This window comes from Lagenorhynchus albirostris, chromosome 10 (genome assembly GCF_949774975.1).
Source record: "Lagenorhynchus albirostris chromosome 10, mLagAlb1.1, whole genome shotgun sequence".
In the NCBI taxonomy this organism is placed as follows: Eukaryota; Metazoa; Chordata; class Mammalia; order Artiodactyla; family Delphinidae; genus Lagenorhynchus; species Lagenorhynchus albirostris.
The window spans coordinates 63,780,948-63,796,633 of record NC_083104.1 but is presented as its reverse complement, the minus strand read 5'-3'; the positions used below and the strand labels follow the sequence as shown (position 1 = coordinate 63,796,633).

General features: G+C 44.6%; 1 protein-coding gene across 3 annotated transcripts in view; it reads right to left on the bottom strand.

The window, feature by feature from the left end:
* ZBTB9 (zinc finger and BTB domain containing 9) overlaps nucleotides 1-15,686 on the bottom strand; it is a 68,723-nt gene that overhangs the window by 13,972 nt on the left and 39,065 nt on the right. The window contains exons 3-5 of one of the 3 annotated variants that reach the window (XM_060162593.1): nucleotides 10,806-11,055; nucleotides 9,588-9,700; nucleotides 5,924-5,991 (exon numbers count right to left, since the gene is read on the bottom strand). The exons of 1 other annotated variant lie outside the window; for it this stretch is intronic. The gene's annotated coding sequence lies outside the window, so the exon portion shown is untranslated. Of the gene's footprint in view, nucleotides 1-5,923; nucleotides 5,992-9,587; nucleotides 9,701-10,805; nucleotides 11,056-15,686 lie in introns of those variants that run through there. One more of the 3 variants, XM_060162594.1, reaches the window with a different exon arrangement.

The following is a 15,686-nucleotide window of genomic DNA, read 5'->3' as shown; positions in this document are numbered from 1 at the left end:
CATTTTCCTACAACATCTTTACAAAGAAAGAGAAGGAAGGTGGGCTTCTCTCTCTCCCCACTTGTCCTTTGACTGCAAAAATGTAGTCCACTTAGTTTTCAGGGCAGACCCCTCTGACTCACCTGCTTATATCCTTCTCAAGTGTCCTATACTAATAAATCCACTTCTTACCTATCACTTTGTCCCTCACCGAATTCTTTCAGTGCCAAGGCATAAAGAACCTGAGCTTTGTTAAGTCCTGAGATGAGTTGTGTGGTTTCATTACTGCGTAACAACTCGACCTTAGTGATTTAAAACAATAATTGTAGGGGCTTCCCTGGTGGCGCAGTGGTTAAGACTCTGCGCTCCCAATGCAGAGGGCCCGGGTTTGATACCTTGTCAAGGAACTAGATCCCACCTGCATGCTGCAACTAAGAGTTCACATGCCACAACTGAGGAGCCCACGTGCCGCAACTAAAGACCCGATGCAACCAATAAATAAATAAATAAATAAAACGATAATTGTAGATAATTTCTCACAACCAATGGTCAACTGAGCAGTTTTGTTGATTTAGATTGAGCTCACTAATGAATCTTCAGTTAGTCAATGGGTCTAGCCGGTGACTGGCTGGTCTAGTATGACTTCTAGACAACTGGACTCTCTTCCATGTGTCTTTCTCACATCCCCCCAGCAAACAAGACATGTCCTCAAGCAAGACTGAGCACGTTCTTGAAGCAACTGCAGAAAAGTAAGAGAGGAAATGCCAACACGAAAGCACTTGTTTAATCTTCTGCAGGCCTACAGCCTGCTAACATCCTATTTGCCGACACCAAGTACCTGGCTAAGTCAGATGTAAGGGGTAGGGAAATGGGCTCTACATCCTTTTTTTTTTTTTTTGGACTGCACTGGGTGGCATGTGGGATCTTAGTTCCCCAATCAGGGATGGAACCCGTGCCTCCTGCAGTGGCAGCACAGAGTCTTAACCACTGGACGGCCAGGGAAGTCCCCTCTACGTCTGTTTTGAGAGGTATTATAAAGTCACAGGGCAAAGAATGTGGATACAGATAGAGGTCAAAAATTGGGATCACGAATGCAATCAATCTTATCACAAATTATTGACTGATTGATTGGCTAATTTTTCTTTTCTTTGAGAAACTAGATTGCCCTAAACCGATTTGATTTAAATACCAATCAAATAAGTATATTTTCTTCTTAAAATGTTTTTCTTAGAATCTTAAAAATCCTCTAATCCAAAAACACAAGTATACACACTATTTCTATTTTTAAAAGCAGTCAGACTTCCCTGGTGGCACAGTGGTTAGGAATCTGCCTGCCAATGCAGGGGACACATGTTCGATCCCTGGTCCAGGAAGATCCCACATGTTGAGGAGCAACTAAGCCCATGCGCCACAACTACTGAAGCCCGCGTGCCCTAGAGCCCAAGCACCGCAACTACTGAGCCCACACGCCACACCTACTGAAACCGTGTGCCGCAACAAGAGAAGCCACCGCAACAAGAAGCTGCACACTGCAAGGAAGAGAACACCCCGCTTGCGGCAACTAGAGAAAGCCTGCACGCAGCAATAAAGACCCAATGTAGCCAAAAAATAAATGAAAACTTTAAAAATACATATATTAAAAAAATTTGGCTAAAAAAAGAAAAAGCAGCCAAGGGACTTCCCTGGTGGTCCACTGTGTAAGACTCAGCGCTTCCAAGGCAGAGGGCCTGGGTTCGATCCCTAGTCAGGGAAGTAGATCCCACAGGCATGCCGCAATGAAGATCCATGTGCTACACGTGCCATAATGAAGACGTGCAGAGCCAAAATAAATAAATAAATAAATCTGTTTTAAAAATTAAAAAAAAAAAAAGCAGTCAATCATCTCAAAACCCAACTGTGGGGCTTCCCTGGTGGCTCAGTGGTTTGGAATCTGCCTGCCAATGCAAGGGACACGGGAAGATCCCATATGTTGCAGAGCAACTAAGCCTGTGCGCCATAACTACTGAGCCTGAGCTCTAGAGCCCGCAAGCCACAACTACTGAGCCCACGCGCCACAACTACTGAAGCCTGTGCGCCTAGAGCCCGTGTTCTGCAACAAGAGAAGCCACGACAATGAGAAGCCTGCGCACCGCAATGAAGAGTAGCCCCTGCTCACCGCAACTAGAGAAAGCCCACGCACAGCAACGAAGACCCAACACAGCCAAAAAATTAATTATTTTTTTAAAAACACAACCCAACTGTGGACAGTGGAGGGATCACAGTAAGGAGAGGTGTGTCTCCCTGGAGAAAGACGTTTTTCTTCCCTTTTACAAAACTGCTTCCCAAATATGCACACGCACCCCTGCCTTGCATTTGGAAAAACAAGAGACCCTGGAACTTCTCAACATTTATCTGAGTTTTGGGGAAAGGTTGTGACACGAGGAAAGGAGAAAGGAAGAAATGAATATGTGTTGAGGTATTATGCTTATGACAGACATCTAAATTTGGCAGTACAGCTAAGATAGAAATTATTATGTCCATTTTATGGACGAAGCAAAAAAAGTATAGGTAAAAGAAAAAAGTATACTAAAGAAGGAGAACATGATAGTATCAAGTAATAGTTGCATCATTCACTCTAAAGTATTCATTTTTTCCTTGCATAGATAAATAATATAAAGTAGTAAATATACTGTATTAGTTTTCTTTAAATCTAAGTTTACAGTTAGAAGGTAATTATCTGACCTTTCTCTAGTTGTAGGGGTAAATCAGGAAGATGGTTGTAGAATTGTGGCAAGAAAAATATGAACAGAAAGTATTTTATTCTATCACCTTGGGAAGAAAAATAGAAATGACTAAATAAAAACAACCCATAATGTTACTTCATTTATGCAATGGTTAGGGAAAAGATTTTGGAAGGTTGAGATAGTCTCTGTGTGTTTTTGTTTTTGTTTTTGTTTTTTTCGGTACGCGGGCCTCTCACTGTTGTGGCCTCTCCCGTTGCGGAGCACAGGCTCCGGACGCACAGGCTCAGCGGCCATTGGCTCACGGGCCCAGCCGCTCCGCCGCATGTGGGACCTTCCCAGAACGGGGACAAACCCGTGTCCCCTGCATCGGCAGGCGGACTCTGAACCACTGCGCCACCAGGGAAGCCCGGTGTGTCTGTTTTTTAATGTGTCTATAATTTTTAAGAGAATTTGACATATTAGAGAATCTGACAAATTAATCTTGTGATTTCTTTTTTTTTTTTTTTTTGCTTGTCAAAATCCTGACTTTTTTTTTTTTAATATTTATTTATTTATTTGACTGCGCTGGGTTTTAGTTGCGGCATGCAGGATCTTTTAGTTGTGGCATGTGGGATCTAGTTCCCTGACCAGGGATCGAACCCGCACCCCCTGCATTGAGAGTGCCGAGTCTTAACCACTGTACCACCAGGGAAGTCCCTGACTTTTTTTTTTAACCTCTTTATTGGAGTATAATTGCTTTACAATGTTGTGTTAGTTTCTGTTGTATAACACAGTGAATCAGCTATATGTATACATATATCCCCATATCCCCTCCCTCTTGCGTCTGCCTCCCACCCTCCCTATCCTACCCCTGTAGGTGGTCACAAAGCACCGAGCTGATTTCCCTGTGTTATGTGGCTGTTTCCCACTAGCTATCTATTTTACATTTGGTAGTGTATATATGTCCATGCCACTCTCTCACTTTGTCCCAGCTTACCCTTCCCCCTCCCCATATACTCAAGTCCATTCTCTAGTAGGTCTGCGTCTTTATTCCTGTCTTGCCCCTAGGTTCTTCATGAGCATTTCTTTTTTCTTAGATTCCGTATATATGTGTTAGCATACGGTATTTGTTTTTCTCTTTCTGACTTACTTCACTCCGTATGACAGACTCTAGGTCTATCCACCTCACTACAAATAGCTCAATTTCGTTTCTTTTTATGGCTGAGTAATATTCCATTGCATATACGTGCCATGTCTTCTTTATCCATTCATCTGTTGATGGACACTTAGGTTGCTTCCATGTCCTGGCTGTCTTTTTTTTTTTTTTTTTTTTGGCTGCATTGGATATTCGTTGTTGTGCGTGGGCTTTCTCTATTTGTGGCGAGCAGGGGCTACTCTTTGCTGCGGTGTGGGCTTCTCATTGAAGTGGCTTCTCTTGTTGTGGAGCACTGGTTCTAGGTGCACAGTCTTCAGTAGCTGTGGTGCGCGGGCTCAGTAGTTGTGACTCACAGGCTTAGCTGCTCCGCAGCATGTGGGATCTTCCCAGACCAGGGCTCGAACCCGTGTCCCCTGCATTGACAGCCAGATTCTTAACCACTGTGCCACCAGAGAAGCCCCATCTTTTTTTTTTAATTTTATTTTATATTGGAATATAGTTGATTAACAATATTGTGTTAGTTTCAGGTGTACAACCAAGTGATTCAATTATACATATACATGTATCTATTCTTTTTCAAATTCTTTTTCCATTTAAGTTATAACAGAATATTGAGCAGAGTTCCCTGTGCTATACAGTAGGTCCTTATTAGTTATTTATTTTATTTTATTTTTTATTTATTTATTTTTTGCAGTACGCGGGGCTCTCACTGTTGTGGCCTCTCCTGTTGCGGAGCACAGGCTCCGGACGCGCAGGCCCAGCGGCCATGGCTCATGGGCCCAGCCGCTCCGCGGCATGTGGGATCTTCCCGGACCGGGGCACGAACCCATGTCCCCTGCATCGGCAGGCGGACTCTCAACCACTGCGCCACCAGGGAAGCCCATAATTATCTATTTTAAATATAGCAATGTGTACATGTCAATCCCAAACTCGCAGTCTATCCCTCCCCCTCCACCCTAATCTTGTAATTTCAAATTGAATTGTGTAATTTATTCTAGACTTGTGATTTGAAGCTTGAAAAGTATAAGATAATTTGATTACATTTGTAAATGGTATGGATATCTTGAAGACAACTTGATATGCCACATTTAGAAGCTTGAATTATTAGGTTTAGGAGAGTTATTTACATGCTTAAGATTTTTTTCTTGTTTGACTTGTAAATCTGTCTATGAGGCATTTGAAGTGCTTGAAAAAAAGCAAGTATATTAAATTTGTAAATGTAGTTTAAATATTTAAGAGAATTTAATTAACTAACTTTGTAAATGGCATGAGTAATGTTCAAGCAAATCTAATATGTCAAACCCATGGGCTAACTGAACATTAATCAAGGAACAAGTTATTGCTCTTATTTTTATACAAAAAATACAAGATTTCTAAACAGAACATTAAAGTTAAGTAAGTTAAACTTAAGAAAATTTGTTTGTAAATTTAAAATTTTAATTAATTGAAAATTAAACATAAACAACTGCAAATAGTCCTTTCTCCTCTCAGATGTGTCCCTAGGATACATGCCTCCTTGGCAGCCGACTACCTTCATCTCACAGTGTTGTCCTTCCCCGATCTCTGACAGCCCTCGTTACTGGGAACTCTTTCACTGGGCCCTGTTTTTTATGGTTATTTAACTTTTATAAGAATGCACGGGGCCTTCCCTGGTGGTGAAGTGGTTAGGAATCCGCCGGCTAATGCAGGGGACACGGGTTCGATCTCTGGTCTGGGAAGATCCTATGTGCCGCGGAACAACTAAGCCCGCGCGCCACAACTACTGAGCCCGTGTGCCACTACTGAAGCCCGCGGCCTAGAGCCTGTGCTCCGCAACAAGAGAAGCCACCGCAATGAGAAGCCCCCGCACGGCAAAGAAGAGTAGCCCCCCGCTCGCCGCAACAAGAAAGAAAAAAAAAAGCCCATGCGCATCAACGAAGACCCAACGCAGCCAACAATACATTTTTTTAATTTAAAAAAAAAAAAAGAATTTTGAGAGTAGACTCACGTGAAGGGTTTAGCAAGTACCTGGCATGGAGTAAACTCTCAATGTTGGCTGTCCCTCCCAGCCCCATCATCTCTGTATTCCACAGCATCCACAAGCCTCAAGAAATACTCATTGAATATCCTTTCTCTTGATCCAGTATTTTCTAGGACTTTGGCTTTAAAAAAAATCTAAATAAAAAAAGCACTTTATGGTCAAAAATGCTCATCTGTGACAAAATTTCAAAGAGCTAAATATTAGGACAGTTTATTTCAACAGTAGGGAAATTGTTGAGCAATTTTATTTGTAATTTTATACACCACCTTGTTTCAAAAAAGGATTTAAGATGGTTTACAGAGGCCTAAACCAAAGAACAAGATAAAATACGTTTAAAACAAACAAGAAATATAAGGCAAAGGGATGGAAAACAATGATAGCGAAGTGGGAGGGGGCCAAGAGTAGGGTTAGCAATACAAAAAAATACACATGCTAAAGTCATATATCCTTGACCGGAAAGATTTGCTATAAGCTTTCTAGCAGCCAACACCACTCAAATTCAAAACTTGAAGGGTCCATAGGCCAAAAACTAACAAATTGCTCTAAAAAGTTAAACTCCTCTGGAAAGCGAGATCATATGAAGGTCCTCCTTTGATTAGAGTGGGGCTGTGTAATGAACCAGCACCATCCTCAAGAGCTGTTTGGAGAGAAAACACAAGGACGGGCTTCAGCACTTCCCAGAGGATAGGCAAAGACACAACTCCGCGCCTCCATTCTAAGGAAGGCCGGTATTCCCAGGCACAATCCAGGTGATTTGACATCGAATGAGTAAATAAAGGATGATAATCCAGTTAATGGACTATTACAATGCGCACCACAGTACGGAGGTGGGGAGGGGAGTGCTTCCGTTAAAGAATTAAGTGGAAAAACTGGAGATGACAAAAACACAAAAATATCAACCTATGTGTAGAAAATCATCAGAGTAAAATTCACTAAAATGTTAACTCGTTATTTCCGTATATTAGGAGTACCATTGCTTTTTTTTCCTATTTATTATTAATTTTTAGATGTCCAATGGGAAATACAGTGGGTAAAAGTATCTTGAAAGATGACTCACATAAAATCTGAAAAGTGATTAGGCTAAGCCTCGAAGCAGCGTCGCCGCGCATCCTAATCCTGGGTCTCATGTTTACGGTAAAAGCCCTGTCCCGGGGTACCCAGGCGTCCCAGGGAGCCGCCCACAGAGACGCAGGGTCCTCCGCACAGCCTAGAGAGGACCGGAAGTCGGCTGGGGGCGGGGTCTGTGGCTCCTTCAGACTCCAGGTCCGCTAGTGGCTCGTCGTTTTGCCGCTAGAAGGGGTTCGGTCGAAATTGTGCTGTGGAGGGCATACTAGCTGCACTCTATCCACCTGTGCTCCCCGTGACCTCAACTTGCCATGCCGCCAGCGCCCGAGGTGACAGTGGGTGCGGGTCCTAAGCCCCTGGCGGGGGTCGACGCCGGCCGTGCATCGCCCCGTGCTTGGGGTCGTCGGGGCTCTGCCCCCCTCGGTGCCCCCCGACCGCCTTTTCTCAGGCCCGTCCATCCCCCACGTCTCTTGGCGAAGCAGGTGATAGGATGAACCCGGGCCATAGTGGACAAACCTTCAGTTCCAAGAGCCGGTGACCTTGGAGGATGTGGACGTGGGCTTTAGATACGAAGAGTGGAAGCGCCTGGACCCTCCTCGGAAGGCTCTCTACGCGGACGGAATGCTAAAGAATTATGGAACCGTTATCGCACTGAGTAAGGGCTTTCCCGCGACCGACAGTCGGTCTGACTGGAAGGCTTAACTGCACTTTGTTTCTAACTGGGTCTTCCTCTGCACTCCCCGTCTCGTGTGTTGTGAAACGTTTCGGGGACTGGAGAGCTTCCCGAATTTGTCCAAGTAGACCTGTGAGTTCAAGTTTCTTTTTTTTTTTTGGCCTCATATGTACGTAACTTGCGGGATCTTAGTTTCCCGACCAGGGATCGAACCTGTGCCTAAACTCTGTAAGCGCTGAGTCCTAACCCCAGGATCGCCAGGGAAGTCCCCTGAGGTCAAGTTTCTAATTTCTTTGTTTGTATTTATTTTTGGTTTTGTTTATGGGTTTTTTAGTATTTGTTTTTTTAGTCAGTATTTCTTTATTTTTTCTTTGCATTATTTATTTTTGATGTGGACCATTTTTAACATCTTTATTGAATTTGTTACAATATTGCTTTTTTTATGTTTTGATTTTTTGGCCACGAGGCATGTGGGATCTTAGCTCCCCAACCAGGGATCGAACCCTGAGGGTTCTGCATTGGAAGGCGAAGTCTTAACCACTGGACCACCAGGGAAGTCCCTGCATTATTTATTTTTATGTCAGGCAAAAGGCTTGGAATTTGCCTGTGTCCCTCATTGGTATGGCACTCTTCTGGTGGGTGTGCTGCTGGGTGGAGCCGTGCAGTTCCTGATCCCCCCACCCCCACCCCCCACCCCTCCCATGGACAGAGAGAGAGCCTAGAGGTGCTCCTGGGCCCTGAGGAAAGATATTTCTACTCGTAGACTCATGTTGCCCTATTCTTATCTGTTAAAAGTGGGCAGTTTTTCAGCATTCTCAGTTACTGCCTTTCTCATACCTGGAGTTCTCTATAAGCAGCATCCCAGGCCTGGGACCAACTGGTAGGTTTCTAGGGTGGCTGCTCACTGCTATTGTCTTTCATGTCATCCCAGACACACAAAAAAGATGTGCTCACCAGGACCACACTGCTTTCCAGTCCTCAGAATATTCTGACCCCAGAGACAGCGTATTTCTCCGACTTCCCCAAATATAAGAAATGAGCCTTGGGAATTCCCTGGCGGTCCACTGGTTAGGACTCAGTGCTTCCACTGCAGGAGGCAAGGGATCCCTGGTCCGGAAACTAAGAAACTAAGATCCTGCATGCCACATGGTGCAGCCAAAAAAAAAAGAAAAAAGAAATGAGTCCTTAGCTCCTTTTGTCACTGTAATCATGTAACAGAATGATTTAATTAGATTAAACTGGGGGGACATTAAGGTGGAGGACTCCTTTGCCAGCCCCTCATACTTTGTAGAAAAGGAGTCCCTGGGCTTCCCTGGTGGCACAGTGGTTAAGAATCTGCCTGCCAATGCAGGGGACACAGGTTCGAGCCCTGGTCCAGGAAGATCCCACATGCCACGGAGCAACTAAGCCTGTGTGCCACAACTACTGAGCCTGCACTCTAGAGCCCGTGAGCCACAACTACTGAAGCCCGCGTGCCTAGAGCCCCTGCTCGGCAACAAGAGAAGCCACTGCAATGAGAAACCTGCGCACCACAACGATGAGTAGTCCCCGCTCACCGCAACTAGAGAAAGCCCGCGCATAGCAACAAAGACCCAACACAGCCAAAAAGAAAAAAAAGAAAAGGGGTCCCCTACCCCAAGTGTTGGAAAAAGTAAAGAATGGATAGAGTTGAACTCTGTCCTTGATATGAAAGTGGGGTGAAAAGAGATTCCCAGGATAGTATCTAAAAAGGAAAACCGGAAATACAGTGGACCCTTGAAAAACATGGGTTTGAACAGGTCCACTTACAAACCGATTCTTTCCCTAAATATGTCCTGCAGTACTACTCTATCCTTAGTTGGTTGAATACACAGATGCGGAACCGTGGGTATGGCAGCCCCACTGTAAAGTTATAGGTGGATTTTTGGTAACTCAGAGGATTGGCATCCCTAACCCCGTGTTCAAGGGTCAACCGTATAGACGAGGCTTTACCTGCCCATTGTGAGGCTTTACCTGCCCATTGTCTGTATTTCCGTAGTGACCAGCAGAAAACCTTTATCTTAGAAGCTTTTTTAGGTGAGAGTGGACTGCAAGAAAGCAGAAACCTGGGAAATCTTCAGCTAGTCCTGGGGAGAAAGGAAAGAAGGAAGGAAATGAGTATCTAGAGCCTGAGGGAAGGAGCCAAGGGGCGGGGACAAAGAGGAGGACAGCTTAACTGGGGCCCCCAGCAGAGTTGCCCTAATACCCTGATTTCTTGAAATGCTGACCCTTTTCCTTGCCCATAAATAGGATTTGCAGTTTATAAACCTGAGGTGCTAAGCCATTTGGAAAAAGGGGAGACCTGTGTATCTGGGCTGGACAAAGAACCAGAGTCAGATGGGTGAGTGCAGGAAGGCCTTGGCGCCACCGACCTGCCCTGCCTTCAATTTGTACTGATAATTACTCATAAGTAATTCCAAAGGCTTGTGAGTTCCATTGTTAAGAATATAGGCTCTTCCTGGTTGATTTTACTATTGGCCAGTGATTATCCAGCCTTTTTCTCTCTGGTCTCGTTCTGGTTCAAGGTTCCTGTGAAGGAAGGCTCAAGATGGTTATCTTTCCACCTTCATCAGGGCCCAATGGACTTAGGATTTCTAAATGAGCAGAGTGTAGCATTTACAGTTTTTATGTGCTCTATTTTTTTTTTAATAAATTTATTTTTTGGCTGCGTTGGGTCTTCCTTGCTGTGCATGGGCTTCCTCTAGTTGCAACGAGTGGGGGCTACTCTTTGTTGTGGTGCACGGGGTTCTCATTGCGGTGGCTTCTCTTTGCTCTGGAGCACAGGCTCCAGGCACGCGGGCTGCAGTAGTTGTGGCACGTGGGCTCAGTAGTTGTGGCTCGTGGGCTCTAGAGCGCAGGCTCAGTAGTTGTGGCACACAGGCTTAGTTGCTCCGCAGCATATGGGATCTTCCCAGACCAGGGCTTGAACCTGTGTCCCCTGCATTGGCAGGCGGATTCTTAACCACTGCGCCACCAGGGAAGTCCCATGTGCTCTACTTAGAATTTGCATCTTCATCTTCCTTTGGAAATGGAAGCAGAGTAGAGAACGGGACTTGGATCTAGAACCCCCAAATTCTCAGAACCTTCATGTTCAAATAAGCACCACTCTGAATCCAGTGGCCCCTGTTCTGACATTGGACTGAGAAAAGGTGTCTGGGTGATGGTGCTGAGACCTCCAACCCTCCTCCTCACCTGTGTCCTCTTGGTGAAGCCATAGGTAATTCTCATCCAGGGGAATGGGAAGAGGACTGGGAAGTTCTCTCAACAGGAATGGCTCTTTTGTCCTTTGAAGATGAAGACCTTCCCTGGCTGCTTGGAGGACCAAGAGCCCACACCTGTTCTAGGCTCTCCTGGTTGCTGAGGAATCGGGCCCTGGCCTTAGTGCAGGACTGATGCGCCCCCGACGATCGAGACAGCTTGGTCCTGCCTCTCCACAGGTTTCCTAAAGGCGAAAGGATGACTTCAACCACCAGACATTTAAACAGTTGGAGCTTTATTGCTGATAAGGTTAACCTAAACGTTAAACTGATTAGACTTCTGTTTAAAAAGTAAATCCAATAAAGTCATTGTTTTTATTCATTTTTGCCTCCATGGTCTTATGAGTAGAAGAGGTTGCTAATATATTTAAATAGTGCTACTAGGACTACAAATTATTAAGTAACCAATCAGAATTAGAGACTTTAAAAGTTAAAGGTCACTTTCCCAAGATGTAGTAACAATCTCTGAAGTCCAGGAGTCTTGAAAGACTCCTTAACAATAGTCTTAGGACTTCCTGGTGGTGCAGTAGTTAAGAATCCGCCTGCCAATTCAGGGGACACGGGTTCGAGCCCTGGTCCTGGAAGATCCCACATGCCGCGGAGCAACTAAGCCCGTGCACCACAACTACTGAAGCCCATGCACCTGGAGCCCATGCTCTGCAACAAGAGAAGCCACCGCGATGAGAAGCCCACGCACCACAAGGAAGAGTAGCCCCCGGTCTTCGCTAGAGAAAGTCCATGCGCAGCAACAAAGACCCAACGCAGCCAAAAATAATAAATAAATAAATTTATTTTTTTAAAAAAGGAAAAGGGCTGAATAAGATAATTATCGAACAGAACATGGGGATGTAATGGAATGCCATTTTCCATCTGTCACATCTGGAGGATTCTTGTTAAGTAGAACACACATCAAATTTAAGTCTCAGCTGATCCCAGCCATTCACGTCTTTAGGCCTGCAATCATAACCTCTTCTGTCACTGATGCACCAGTGGCTTTTGAGCCAGTGGCTGACCCATAACCCCTGGTGTCTAGTGAGGAAAGGGGAGCAGAGGGTGGCTGGTGGGATGGCCCCTGACCCTGCTGAGTCCATGTATAGCTTCTGCTCAGATCCTCCTCCCCTTCCCAGGCTGGTATGTTATCAGGAATCTCAGGAGGGACCAGGGGGCTAAGAGTCAGAGATCAGCTCATCTCTGCTGCCTTTTGTTTCGTCCAGGATGTCCAGAGAGGAAGACCCCAAACTCTTGTGTAGTCAGCCCTTGAAATAGGTCTTCTGAATTATTTGCTTAGGACACAGTCATTTTGATCTCAGGTGGCCTCAGCCTGCAGCGGCTTGAAGCAGGATTTCAGTTCCCAGCCAGAGACTGAAGTCAGGCCACGGCAGTGAGAGCGCTGAATCCTACTCACTAAACTAGTGACCAGTGACAAGGCTCTGGCCCTTCGGCTTTGCAGAAATGAATTCCCACAAAGACGGAAAGTAGTGAAACAAGTGAAGTGTTTATTCGGAGGAAAAAGAGTACGTGTGGATCGACACACAGGTGGGCTCAGAGAGTCACGCCCTCGTAGTAGTTTGAATCACTTATATGGGGCATTTCTTCCGGATTTCCTTTGGCCATTCATCTTGCTTTGCCTGGTTCTGAGTCCGTATTTGATTTATCTAAGGGTCCTCCCATGTGTGCGCACACGCCTCTTAGCCAAGGTGGATTCCAGTGAAGAGGCCTATGGGTAGCTTGACATCACCTACTATGCGGTGGCGCCCCCTCCCTTTTTGACCTTCAAGGAGCCTTTCTGTGCATGTGTAGTCAGGAAGGTCTCCTTGACCTTGAGAATGAGAAATATGTGCCCAGCCCTGGGCAGGGCTTAGCCCCTCCTCCTCTTCATCTTGGAGTATCTGTCCATAGGGTCAGACTCCAGCTGTTCAGCCTGGGGCCCATTTACCTCCTGCCTCAGTTTGAAGAGATTTCTTCCTGCCACATAAATAGATAATTTTCAGGTGAGAGCTGGAATTTACCCTAGACCTTAGGGACAACTTCCATTTTAGTAGGTGGCCGTATGTCCCAATTTGCTTGAGGCAATTCCAGTTAAGACTCAATGGCCTGGTGCGATTATTAATAGCATTCTCTTTCACTGTCTGAAGTAAGAAGTATTCCCATTGCAAAAATAAATCATACAGTCCGTAGAATTCTAGGACAGATCACATTTCTCCAGTATCAGTTCCTACTCTAAATTCCCTCCCCAGTCATTCTTTCTGACTGGAACCAGTCAGACTAACTAGCTTCCTGGTCCCCTGAACTGTGCAACCCAGGAATCCTTTTTCCCCACAGGTTGGTCATGCAATTGGTTTCTGTTGTTGCTGTGGCCACTGATGTTATGTGAGGATGAAAACTGTTCATTTGCTGTCTGCTTTAACAACAGCTCACTCAAAGGCTGAAAAATATTTGAAACCCAGTTGTAAACACCCTGAAGAAACTGGAGCATTGACTGGCGTGTCCTGTGCAAAAACCTGTAAAGTTCAGACCACTTTAAATTGTTCTTTTTTGTGAATAATGCACAAATTAGGGCAGCTCCAGGGTAGGTGTGGGCTATTAGGCCAGTGCAGGGTTTTAAAATAAGTTGAATTATAACACAACATTGTAAATCAATTATATCTGAATTTAAAAATTAAATAAATAAGTTGAATTGAAGTACTTCTGGGGAGTCCCCCCTCTCCAGGGAGCCATAGCCCCTAACCCTTTTGTCCGATTCCAGCTGCTTCTCTCATGTTTACCTTTCCTACCTGGTGCCAGTTTTGCCAGTTCAAAACTCACAAGACTTGTGAGTTTGTGAACTCAGCTCTAAGTTTCCTTTTCTGTCTTTGTTACCTGTTGTTCACATTGGAACAGGAGGGAAAAGCGTGCTGGCCTCTCAGCCTGGCTTGGCAAGTGGGGTCACCACAGGTGAGATAAACCTGGCCCCTTAGGCTCACACCCGTGTTTGCAAAACTATGCTATTTTCATTTCCATGCTAATAGCTGACCTTCACTGAGCAACTCCCACCTGCCTGGGCCTGTTCTGAGGCTTTACCTGTCTTGGTAACCTTAAGGGGGAGGTGCTTTTATCCCTATTTTATAGGTGAAGAAACTGGTACAGAGAGGTTGATTAACTTGCCTAAGGTAATCTGAGTGATAATTTTTTAAAAACTCATTGCTTCTCATTTTCCAATTATAGTAGCAATTATTGTTCATGACAGAAAATGTGGAAAATACAGAAAAATAGAGACGTAAATTTACAAAATTACAAAATAACACAAATCATCTCCAATTGCACCCTGAGACATAATCCCATGTTTAGTAAGGTTCTGCCAGTTTTTTTTTCCCCTGAGTATATATATTTTTAAACATAGCTGGAATCATTTAGTACATCTGTTTTATAACCTGATTTTTAAAATGTCCTCAATTGTGAACATTTTCCCATGGCAGTATCTGCTCTTTTACGTCATGTTTTTTAATGCCTGCATCGTCTTCTACATATGTTCTATAATGAATTTTGTTCTTAACTGATTCCCTATTGTTGGACATTTATGTAACTTCCAAGCTGTTATAGTTAACCAGCATGCAGATTTACAACAAGAAATATATCTGGCAAGCCAACAAGACTATTTCTGCAAGTTGGTCACACATCTTTTCCCTCTAAGAAAGTATGTGGAAAATCAAACTATATCACAGAATTCAAAAAAGGGGCTTTGATCTTAATAAGTGGGGTCCGCAAGCTAGGTGGTAGCCTGTTAAAACCTGTTTGGATAAGAATGTCTGCACTGCAGTCTTCCAAGTTACATCAAAGACCACACATGTCAGGGTCTCCTTATCCACACCTATACTGACCAGTACATGGGTTTTTCTTCCTGCCACATAAGTAGATCGTTTTCAGGTGAAGAGCTGGCATTTACCCTAGGATTCTGCATTTCTAACAAAGTATCACACTTCAAAGGCTTTACAGAGCTTTCTGCAAGCTCTGTCCAGTGACTCCTGTTTCCATTTCATTGGCCAGAACTGTATCCTGGAACCAGCTCTGGTGCAGAAAAGGCTGGGAGACATGGTCTTTTTAGCTGAGCACTTTGTCACCCTGAATACAATGTGTCTCTGTTAGTAGGAAAGAAGAGAATGGTGTTAGTAGGTGACTCTGATCACATTGGAAACTTTTTAAAAAATCTGTCCCATTAATAGTTACAGTTCATTTTTGGTAAAAGTGTGATTTCCACAGCCTACCCTGTATAGAAATATTTTCCCAAGGATGTTTTCTGTGAAACCAGAATAACTGTAATATTATGAAGTGATGGACCTTGTCATTCTTCCTGGCTACAAATTCTCTCTCCTATAGTTTCCCATTCTGGTTTGTGAAATAAGTGGTTTTTGGGAAGGGCTGGGATGAGCTCAGAGACACCAGCTCTCCTGCATGCCTTTGCTTATAAAGTACTCACCTTTTGCATTCAGCCTGTGTGCTGTTTTAACTCCAGATACAAAGATCTAATATCCTGTAGATCTATCACTATGTCAAAATAAAGAGCTAAAAAATCTTCAGATGTGGGCTTCCCTGGTGGTGCAGTGGTTGAGAGTCCGCCTGCCGATGCAGGGGACATGGGTTCGTGACCCGGTCCAGGAAGATCCCACGTGCCGCGGAGCGGCTGGGCCCGTGAGCCATGGCCCCTGAGCCTGCGCATCCGGAGCCTGTGCTCCACAACGGAAGAGGCCACAACAGTGAGAGGCCTGCGTACCGCAAAAAAAAAAAAAAAAAAAAAAAAAATTCCAAGATCCTGATCCAACTGTATGAAATATTTTTGAGA